This window comes from Schistocerca nitens, chromosome 8, assembly GCF_023898315.1.
Source record: "Schistocerca nitens isolate TAMUIC-IGC-003100 chromosome 8, iqSchNite1.1, whole genome shotgun sequence".
Taxonomy (NCBI): domain Eukaryota; kingdom Metazoa; phylum Arthropoda; class Insecta; order Orthoptera; family Acrididae; genus Schistocerca; species Schistocerca nitens.
In genome coordinates this window covers 27,214,790-27,226,091 of record NC_064621.1, presented here as the reverse complement: position 1 = coordinate 27,226,091, position 11,302 = coordinate 27,214,790, and positions in this window count along the sequence as shown.

Genomic DNA, 11,302 nt, shown 5'->3' with positions numbered 1-11,302 from the left:
ATATGTTGTCCTACTCTTCCCGGAAAGTACTGAATCGAAATTTCAGTAGCAAACCTCTCTAGTGCACAATGCCTCTCTAGTAAGTTCTGCCAGTGGAGTCTGTTGAGCATGTCGGTAATGCTATCGCGACAGCTAAACGATCCCGAGACGAAACCAATCTGTTAATCATGACTGAGTCTAATACTGTATTGCAGTCATTAGAGAACCCAAGTAGAAAACTGAGACAACCTATTTCATGCCGCACATGGCCCATTAGATAGTGCAAATAATTGCAGCGGAATAGCTTCTACCTTTTTTGTGGATACCATTTCATACAGGAGTAGTTTTTAATCAGCATTGTATTTGGCAAACGACGTTTCAGCTAGATGAACACTTCGAAACAGAACCATTACACAGCGAGATTTCCTACCACTGATGATAAAGCTTTAGAACGTTGGAAGAAGTCCTCTAGGGCTTTTAACCGCAACTGATATGCCAATATCCAGATTGTAACTCCTTTAAAATCTTGGTTCACCAAGGACGAGACTAGAACAATCTTGTCACCAGCATAACATGCATATGATTCAATCATGGCAATTTCGCAGTTCGCACGTTTAGAATCGGTGTTGTGAACAGTACTCAATGTGACTGCGACGATGAATCTACTGGACGTATGTACCATATGTTCTTCGCACGTCCTAGATGTGAATATCAGAGGTAAGATGTAATCAGTGAAGTGGAGAAATCAGAACTCCCATTTCCTTTTTGTATCCCCAGCGTATCATCCGGGAACTAAGTAAACATACCAAACGATATAAAAATTTATCATAATGAGTCAACTTCTAGCTGTTTTATATTCTCAATGTGCTGCTAAATGTATTACAAACGAAAACAATTTGTTAAAGACATTACAATAAAACAGAAATGTGTGTAGTTAAACTGTAAATTATGGAGAGAAAACAAACATTTTTAATACGTGTAATGCATATGAGAATGCAGGCTTTCTCGGCGAATCTTGATGATAAAATCTTCTCTGTTTGACAGCGGAGTCAATGCGTTGTTCTCCCGCAACTTTTCAGCAAGTTTCTTACTTTCCATCTTCGCCTGAGAAAAAAGTTGAATCACTCAAGAAGAGCGAAGGAAACATAATGAAACTACACAGGTTGAGAGAGTATGTGATGTTATTTCAGTGATTACAAATTCCAGTCAGTTTTACAAAGAACTTGGGAATATGAACAGACTTATCACTCTGGCGCTACACACCCTCTGGTCCGGATGCATTCACTAATTCTGCTGGGAAGGGTGCCATAAAGCCGTTGGACCCTTGTAAGTACGTAGGTAACGCCACGTAGCGCTCTCTATTAAAATCGCTGACTGCGCTGTGTGCAGTCTGTGGCTGGTTGGACTCGTTGTTGGAAGTTTTTCGCCAGTGTTTAGTCTTGGCCAGTATATATAATGACTTTTGAACATTATTAAGGTAAATACATTGTTCTCTATCAAAAACTTTCATTTGCTAACTTTATACATATCAGTAGTTAGTGCCTTCAGTAGTTAGAATCTTTTATGTAGCTGGCAGTATTGGCGCTCGCTGTATTGCAGTAGCTCGAGTAACGAAGATTTTTGTGATGTAAGTGATTCATGAAGGGTATAGGTTATTGTTAGAGCTATTCTTTTGTAGGGATTATTGAAAGTCAGATTGCGTTGCGCTAAAATAGTATGTGTCAGTTTAGAAATGATCAGAATAAGTAAAGAGGAAACAGTCTCAGTACGTTCAGTTTCAATCTGGAGATTGAAAATCAAGTAACGTAGAAGTTTTACCAGCACAGTCATTCTTTACATTCAAAGGGCAAGTTTGAACCTCTCCTGAGGCAAACTGGCCCGCCGCCGTTGTCACTGCTGCCCCAGATACTGGCAGAGGTACAGAGTGGACACAGGAGCTGACCCCACACTCGATCTACTAGGAACAGGTCTGGGGACCTTGCTGGTCACAGGAGTACGTCAGCACCACACAGGCAGTTCGCAAAGACACGTGCCATCTGTGGAATTTGTCCTGTCAGGAAATGGTACCACGAGAGGTAACACACAAGGACGCAGGATGTCCCTAAAGTAGCGCTGTGCCTTCAAAGTTCCCTACTCACTACCAGCCACGACTTGAAGCCATTTTTTTTTCAGTCATCAGTCTTCTGACTGGCTTGATGCGGCCCGCCCACGAATTCCTCTTCTGTGCCACCTCTTCAGCTCAGAGTAGCACTTGTCACTTAAGTCCTCAATTATTTGCTGACTTTGTTCCAATCTCTTTCTCTACAGCTTTTACACTCCACAGCTCTCTCTAGTACCATGGAAGTCATTCCCAGATGTCTTAACAGATGTCATATCATTCTGTCCCTTCTCCTTGTCAGTGTTTTCCACATATTCCTTTCCTCTCCGATTCTGCGCAGCACCTCCTCATTTCTTGCCTTATCAGTCCATGTAATTTTCAACATTCTCCTGTAGCACCACGTCTCAAATGCTTCGAGTCTCTTCTGTTCCGGTTTTCCCACAGTCCATGTTTCACTAACATACAGTGTCGTGCTCCAAACGTACATTTTCAGAAATTTCTTCCTCAAATTAAGACCTATGTTTGATACCAGCAAATTTCTTTTGGCCAGGAATACCTTTTTCTCCAATGCTAGTCTGTTTTTGATGTCCACCTTGTTACGTCCGTCAATAGTTATTTTGGTGCCTAGGCAGCAGAATTCCTTAACTTCATCCACTTCGTGACCGTCAATCCTGATGTAAAGTTTCTCGCTGTTCTCATTTCCGCTACTTCTCATAGCTTTCGTCTATCTTCGATTTACTCTCAATTCACATTCTGTATTCATCGGACTCTTCATTCAGTCCAGCAGATCCTGTAATCCTTCCACACTTCCATTGAGAAAAGCAATGTCACCAGCGAAACTTACCATTGTTATCTGGTCACCTTCAAATTTAATTCCACTCTGAACTTGTCTTTTATATCCATCATTGTTTCATCGATGCACAGATTTAACAATAGGGTCGGAAGACTAGACCAATGTGTCTTGATTTTTCTTTAGTCTTGTTTCCATTAACAACCGCACCGTCAGAATTGCCTCTCTGGCTCCTTTACCTTTCTTATAGCAAAACTGATCGTCATCTAGCACATTCTCAATTTTCTTTTCCGGTCTTTTGCATATTACTCTTGTCAACAATTTGTATGCATGAGCTGTTAGGCCGATTGCGCGATAATTATTCTCGCAATTCAGTTCTTGCAAATTTCGCAATGGCCCATAACCAGAGGCTGTTTTGACTTTCCTATATGCTGAGTCAGTCCTTCCGACCGTTATTTCACTTTCGATTTTTTTACATTTTTCACGCAGCATTTTCGTGTTAGCGTCCCTGCATTTCCTATTTATTTCATTCGTCAGGGTCTTGTATTCCTGTAGTCCTGAATGTCCTTGGACATTTTTGTACTTCCTTCTTTCAGTGATCAACTGAAGTATATCTTCTGTTACCCACGATTTCTCCGCAGTTACCTTCCTTGTACCTATTTTTCCTTTCCAACTTCTGTGATTGCCCTTCTTAGAGATGTCCAGTCCTCTTCAACTGTACTGTCTACTGAGTTATTCTTTCTTATAGTATCTATAGCCTTAGATAACTTCAAGCGCATCTCTTCATTCATTAGTAGTTCTGTATCTCACGTCTTTGCGCATTTATTCTTCCTGACTTATCTACTAAACTTCAGCCTACTCCTCGTCACTACTGAATTGTGATCTGAGTGTACATCTGCTCCTGGATACGTCTTACAATCCAGTATCTGACTTCGGAATCTCTGCCCGACCATGATGTAATCTAAATGAAATCTTCCCGTACCTCCCGACCAAGTATACCTCCTCCTCTTGTGATTCGTGAACAGAATATTCGCTATTACTAGCTCAAATTTGTTGTAGAATTCAATTAGTTGTTCTCCTCTCTCATTCTTGGTATCAAGCCCATATTCTCCCGTAATCCTTTCTTATACTTCTTCCCCTACAATAGCATTCCAGTCTCCCAGGATTATTAGATCTCCATCTCTCTTTACGTTTTGAATTTCTCATTCAATATTCTCATATACTGTCTCTCTCTCTTGATCATCAACTTCCGACGTCGGCGTGTATACCTGAACTGTGGTTGTCGGTGCTGATTTGCTGTTGATTCTGATAAGAGCAACCCTATAACTGAACCGTTCAGAGTAACACACACTCCTACACCATTTGCTTTTGGTGTTGATATTACCCTATACTCATCCGACCAGAAATCCTTTTCTTCTTTGATTTCACTCACTGACGCCTACTATATTTAGACTGGGCCTTTGCATTTCCCTTTTCAGATTTTCTGGCTTCCCTATCACATTCAAATTTCTGACACTTCACGCCCCGACTCTTACAACGTTATCCTTTCGTTATTCGATCTTCTGATGGTAACCTCCACCTTGGCAGTCTCCTCCCGGAGTTCCGAATGGGGGACTAGTTCGGAATCTTTTGGCAGTGGAGAGATAATCATGACAATTTTCCAGTTACAAGCCTCATTTTCTGTGGATACACATTATACGAGGTACGACAGGAAAGTAATGAGACTGATGTGAAAAAAATGTTGCTTGCCGTTTTAGTGATGTTTAGTGTTGTCTCCTTCAAAGTAGTCCCCTTCTGATTGCACACACTTTTTCCAGCGGTTCTGCGATTGATGGTAACATTTCTGGAACTCATCTTCTGTAATATCCTTCCAAGACCCTCGTCACAGCTTTTTGGACATCTTGTGTTGTTTGAAAATGGTGTTTGTTTGAAAATGGTGTCCCTTTGTAGGGAAGCAGCCTACTCACGCTGTAGTAAATTCACATCAGTCTTTCCATTGTGTGCCAGCCAGTCTGCTGTAACTAGCTCTGACGTCATAAATGTTGCGCAATACTTTAAAAATCAAGCAAATAACCTAAAACATTTCTAGCATGTCAGGACTAATACTAAATTAATGTGTGTTGAATATCAGTTCGATAACTTTAGTCATTTTCGAAATTTGGACGTTTTTCTGTAAAAATCATTGGCGCAACAGAAAAGAGCTAGAGAATTAAAAATTTATAATTAGATTCATCTTTCATAATAATTTAATAAAAACAGTACTTTGGATTTCACAAATTAAAATTTTAGTGGAAATTCATGATTTTCTGGTTTTCGTCTTAAAACTTAAGGAAGCAAGATAGATTAAGTAGGCTGATAAATAAGGCTAGGATGTTTATATTTAAGTAGAATGGAGATCCGCTATAACTATGAAGATGTGAGAAGTTTCATTTGAATACGTATAAAACTATAGCGATAGCGTATCTCCAGAGGGCCAGTTCAGAGCTCGTCTACTGCGTGCAGTGTAATTAAATTAATTCTCTCGCCCAAAATATTTAACTTAGCCACGTTAAAATTTTATTATCAATACTTACCTGGGTGCTGAATGCACATTTAAATTAAGAGCTTCATCGGCCATCAGCAAGAGAAGCTATGATTTATTAGGTAACTTAAAGTGGTGCATTACTAGCCCAGCGGCTAGTCGGGAGAGCCGATTTGATCAGGCGTTCCCTTAGCCGTCCGCACCGCGGCTTTATATGTAAGAACGCTGCGCGAGGGAAAAGGCCCCAGTTCTCTCCAGACGCTGAATAGCACGCCATCTGTGTCGGGAGTCGCGTCGCGTCGGTGTCATTGCTACAAACAGCCTCGGATGCCGTATTAAGTTACTCGGAATACGCGTAACCATGAAATCATTTTAGAGAGAAGTGTTAATTCTGGGATGACCTTAATGATATATCTTCAGTTTGCGTATGTCGTATTTTCACGTGCCGCCGCGGGACAGATATTCTACCATTATTTAGCGTGGCGTTTGATGAAACATTATCATCAAATTAGGCTGGCCGAAGTGGCCGTGCGGTTAAAGGCGCTGCAGTCTGGAACCGCAAGACCGCTACGGTCGCAGGTTCGAATCCTGCCTCGGGCATGGATGTTTGTGATGTCCTTAGGTTAGTTAGGTTTAACTAGTTCTAAGTTCTAGGGGACTAATGACCTCAGCAGTTGAGTCCCATAGTGCTCAGAGCCATTTGAACCATTTGAACCATCATCAAATTATGGCGAGCATTCATTTAAACATTTAATTTGGACAGTTATAGTTGCATCAGCGCATTAGACTCTGAACTGCTCTGTTAGTCAGATTGTGTGGATTCTTTATCTGTGATTTTCAGAATATAGAGAAAGTTTTTTTCACGACCGTTTTTGATTATAAATCCCAGGCAATCTAATTCCTCAGAGCTCTAAGCTGTAACTAAGTATTCTCAGATGAAGTGGGCACTAGGAATTCTAATTATAGGCTTCACGTTTTACTAATCACTTTCTGGTTGCCAATATTGTAGTTAGAGAGCCAGTGTTGAGAACGGCGAAAGACAGCATAGATAACATTCTAAATAATAGGAAGTGTTTCTACATTCAAACATATTTATATACAACAACAATATTATTCTACCCGCCGCCCCACACCTTGACCGCCGTTTTAACTCTTGGAAATAGAAAAAAGTCGCACGGACCGAAATTTGTTTGAGGTTAAAAATTGCTTTACTGACAGCATTATGGGATGGCGCATTATCGCGATGCAGAATCAAATTATCAGCAATGTTGGCACGGACACGAAGAACTCTTTTACGAAGTCTTTCTAAAATTTCTTTGTAGTAATATTGGTTAACTGTTTGTCCAGGAGGCACCCACTCTTTATGAACAATTCCCTTGGAATCAAAGAAGCACACAAGCATGCATTTCACTTTTGACTTTGTCATGCGAGCTTTTTTTTGTCTGGGTGATCCCATTGAGCACCATTGCGAACTTTGGCGTTTTGTCTCTGGATCGTACTGAAAAAACCAACTTTCATCACCAGTGATAACAGGGTCCACCAATTCTGGATTGATTTCCGTTTGCTTTAACAGATCGGTTGCCACATTTTTCCGTGTTTCTCGCTGTTGTGGTGTGAGATTTTTGGGGACCATTTTTGCACAAATCTTTCTCATAGACGAACCATTTCTCGACTGATGTTCAGTTCTTCTGCAACCGTGAGGTTGATGGTCGTCCACTGCAGTCTTCATCTTCAAAAGCCATTCTGCCTTCACTAAACATTTTATGCCAACAAAAAACTTGAGCTCTTGACGTAACCTCCTCTCTAAAAGCTTTCTGAAGCTTACCGTAAGTTTTCATCGAATTCAACGTGAAAAGAAATGGAACACCGTTGCGCAAAATTACGCGGTTTCATTTCCGTGACGAGAGACACAAACACATGTTAACTTATTACAACTCACGACTGAACAGTTGCATCGATGTGCCGCTTGGACTAGGAGCAGCTTATAGACCAAGGTCAAAGATATTGTGCCTACGCAAGGTTGCCGCGTCTTGCAAAGAAAATCAGTCTCATTACTTTATTGTCGCACCTTGTATGTCTTTAATGCAGTGTTTTCCCTCGTCCTGAAGTGATATCCGCCAGAAGTAGCCCCGCTGTGCCTCTGCAAAGCATCGGAAGAACTGTACCACTCGCTGGGGCGCCGCCATACTCGCTGCCGGTGATCACTTACGGCAGTGCAGAACCAAGTTTCGTTGCTGAACACAGAGCGACGCCATTCGTCAGCAGTCCATGTTGCCCGGTCATGGCAACAGTCCGAACACAGCCGTTTGTGTTGTGGTGTTAACGGAAGTCTACGTATCGGGCCGTGATTCCCGTATGCGGCTGCTGCCAGTCTTCGAGCAATGCTACAGAGTGTCCACCGGTGTTTACAGGCATAGACATTGCCGGGTTACCATATGCTTGGTGCACAGTACAGCGATCCCCCCTTTTCTTTGTCAGCTGTGATTGATCGGAACCTAGACGACGAGTATATCTGCCATCACGTTCCCATGCAGTCCAAAATGGGGCCAGTGTCACACACGAGTGTCCCACAAATCTGGACCTTCCATGATTTGACCCATAATGTAGACCCATAATGAGGCCCTTTCCGAACTGTTCCAGGTGCTGATAACGCTCACACGAGTATGCTGCGTCTCCGTGTCCTTGACTGTGAACTCTCAACATTAGACGTTCACCCCCCTTAGTCTCCTTACTAGGCCTGATAACAACACTGAAGGCGAACAACACTAATGCACCCTGGCGGCCGCCTGCCAGTCACAGCAGTTCTAGCCATTTACAAGCCCGCCAATGGTCTGCGTGTATTGTATTGAACAGCAGGCCTAGAAACGACGGAGAGGCTTCGTCCCCACTGTAGCCCTCAGTGGTTCACAACCCCACAACAGGCCACAGCAGTCCACTCACCCCACCGCCGCCCCCCCCCCCCCCCCCCCCCCCCGTCCTCAGGACGTCTCACACCAGACGGGTGTAACCCTAATGTTTGCATGTTTGCGCAGTAGAGTAATTATGGTGTACGCGTACGTGGAAAAACTGTTTGCGCAGCAATCGCCGACATAGTGTAACTGACGCGGAATATGAACACACCGCATTTCATTGTATTGTTCTTATTTAATTACGACCCATGCTTCGGCTTTTTATATCATTTTCAAGTGATTGAATTTATGTCATTAACATATATTGCATAAGAAAATTATTCGCTCCACACAAAATGCCAGATGTAAAATTTTAATTTATGTCCAATTTTGAGCTTGATGTCCTGCAGTATATGCTAATCATATAAAATCAATCACTTGAATACGGCACAAAAGGCAGAAACCCGGGTCGTAATTAAATAAACAACAATACAGTCAAATGGCGGCGTGTTCATTTAAGAATTATTGTATGACTGTTGCTCAGCAACATCAAAAACTGCTTATATTCAAAGGCGTTGTGAATCATTTCACGTCTCTGAGTGACTCTCTGATCTGCTACCACTCGGAAATGAAATTTACATACGAGATAGAAATCATTTCCAATAACATCGTCCATGCTTCTTCTTGTTATCTTATTAGGCACAAAACGGCATTTTTCCTGTTACGGCTGACAGCATGTTAGGGGTCACTCTTACAGTCCATGTTATTGCCATAGAACTTAACAGGGAGAGCTTTTAAAACTCGTTTTCGCTAGCACTTACTCAAAGGAGATTGTGAGAATTCTTATAAGTCAACTTTTGACGAACATTTTAATTTCAAAAACACAATTTCCCCCCGCCATCTTTACACGACATGGAATATTGGGTGTAGTCGACAAAGGGTGCAGAATGACTCTTTTAGAAAAGTTGAAATTTGTAAACATTCCCTCCTTAACTAAGAATTTACTAACTGATGGATTCGCATTTAAAAACAATTTGTTCTTTGATGTATAGCTTCCCTGTTAAACAATTTACAGAAACCTACTTCACATACAACTCTTGTTGTATCTGATTACAAGTGGCTCTGAGCACTTTGGGACTTAACATCTGTGGTCATCAGTCCCCTAGAACTTTTTTTTTTTGGTCATCAGTCTACTGACTGGTTTTATGCGGCCCGCCATGAATTCCTTTCCTGTGCTAACCTCTTCATCTCAGAGTAGCACTTGCAACCTACGTCCTCAATTATTTGCTTGACGTATTCCAATCTCTGTCTTCCTCTACAGTTTTTGCCCTCTACAGCTCCCTCTAGTACCATGGAAGTCATTCCCTCATGTCTTAGCAGATGTCCTATCATCCTGTCCCTTCTCCTTATCAGTGTTTTCCACATATTCCTTTCCTCTCCGATTCTGCGTAGAACCTCCTCATTGCTTATCGTATCAGTCCACCTAATTTTCAACATTCGTCTATAGCACCACATCTCAAATGCTTCGATTCTCTTCTGTTCCGGTTTCCCCACAGTCCATGTTTCACTACCATACAATGCTGTACTCCAGACGTACATCCTCAGAAATTTCTTCCTCAAATTAAGGCCGGTATTTGATATTAGTAGACTTGTCTTGGCCAGAAATGCCTTTTTTTGCCATAGCGAGTCTGCTTTTGATGTCCTCCTTACTCCGTCCGTCATTGGTTATTTTACTGCCTAGGTAGCAGAATTCCTTAACTTCATTGACTTCGTGACCATCAATCCTGATGTTAAGTTTCTCGCTGTTCTCATTTCTACTACTTCTCATTACCTTCGTCTTTCTCCGATTTACTCTCAAACCATACCGTGTACTCATTAGACTGTTCATTCCGTTCAGCAGATCATTTAATTCTCCTTCACTTTCACTCAGGATAGCAATGTAATCAGCGAATCGTATCATTGATATCCTTTCACCTTGTTTTTTAATTCCACTCCTGAACCTTTCTTTTATTTCCATCACTGCATCCTCGATGTACAGATTGAAGAGTAGGTGCGAAAGGATACAGCCTTGTCTTACACCCTTCTTAATACGAGCACTTCGTTTTTGATCGTCCACTCTTATTATTCCCTCTTGGTTGTTGTACATATTGTATATGACCCGTCTCTCCCTATAGCTTACCCCTACTTTTTTCAGATTCTCGAACAGCTTGCACCATTTTATATTGTCGAACGCTTTTTCCAGGTCGACAGATCCTATGAAAGTGTCTTGATTTTTCTTTAGCCTTGCTTCCATTATTAGCCGTAACGTCAGAATTGCCACTCTCGTCCCTCTACTTTTCCTAAAGCCAAACTGATCGTCACCTAGCGCATTCTCAATTTTCTTTTCCATTCTTCTGTATATTATTCTTGTACGCAGCTTCGATGCATGAGCTATTAAGCTGATTGTGCGATAATTCTCGCACTTGTCAGCTCTTGCCGTCTTCGGAATTGTGTGGATGATGCTTTTCCGGAAGTCAGATGGTATATCGCCAGACTAATATATTCTACACACCAATGTGAATAGTCGTTTTGTTTCCACTTCCCCCAATGATTTTAGAAATTCTAATGGAATGTTATCTATCCCTTCTGCCTTATTTGACCGTAAGTCCTCCAAAGCTCTTTGAAATTCCGATTCTAATACTGGATCCCCTATCTCTTCTAAATCGACTCCTGTTTCTTCTTCTATCACATCAGACAAATCGTCACCCTCATAGAGGCTTTAAATATATTCTTTCCACCTATCTGCTCTCTCCTCTGCATTTAACAGTGGAATTTCCGTTGCACTCTTAATGTTACCACCGTTGCTTTTAATGTCACCAAAGGTTGTTTTGATTTTCCTGTATGCTGAGTCTGTCCTTCAGACAATCATATCTTTTTCGATGTCTTCACATTTTTCCTGTAGCCATTTCGCCTTAGCTTCCCTGCACTTCCTATTTATTTCATTCCTCAGCGACTTGTATTTCTGTATTCCTGATTTTCCCGAAACA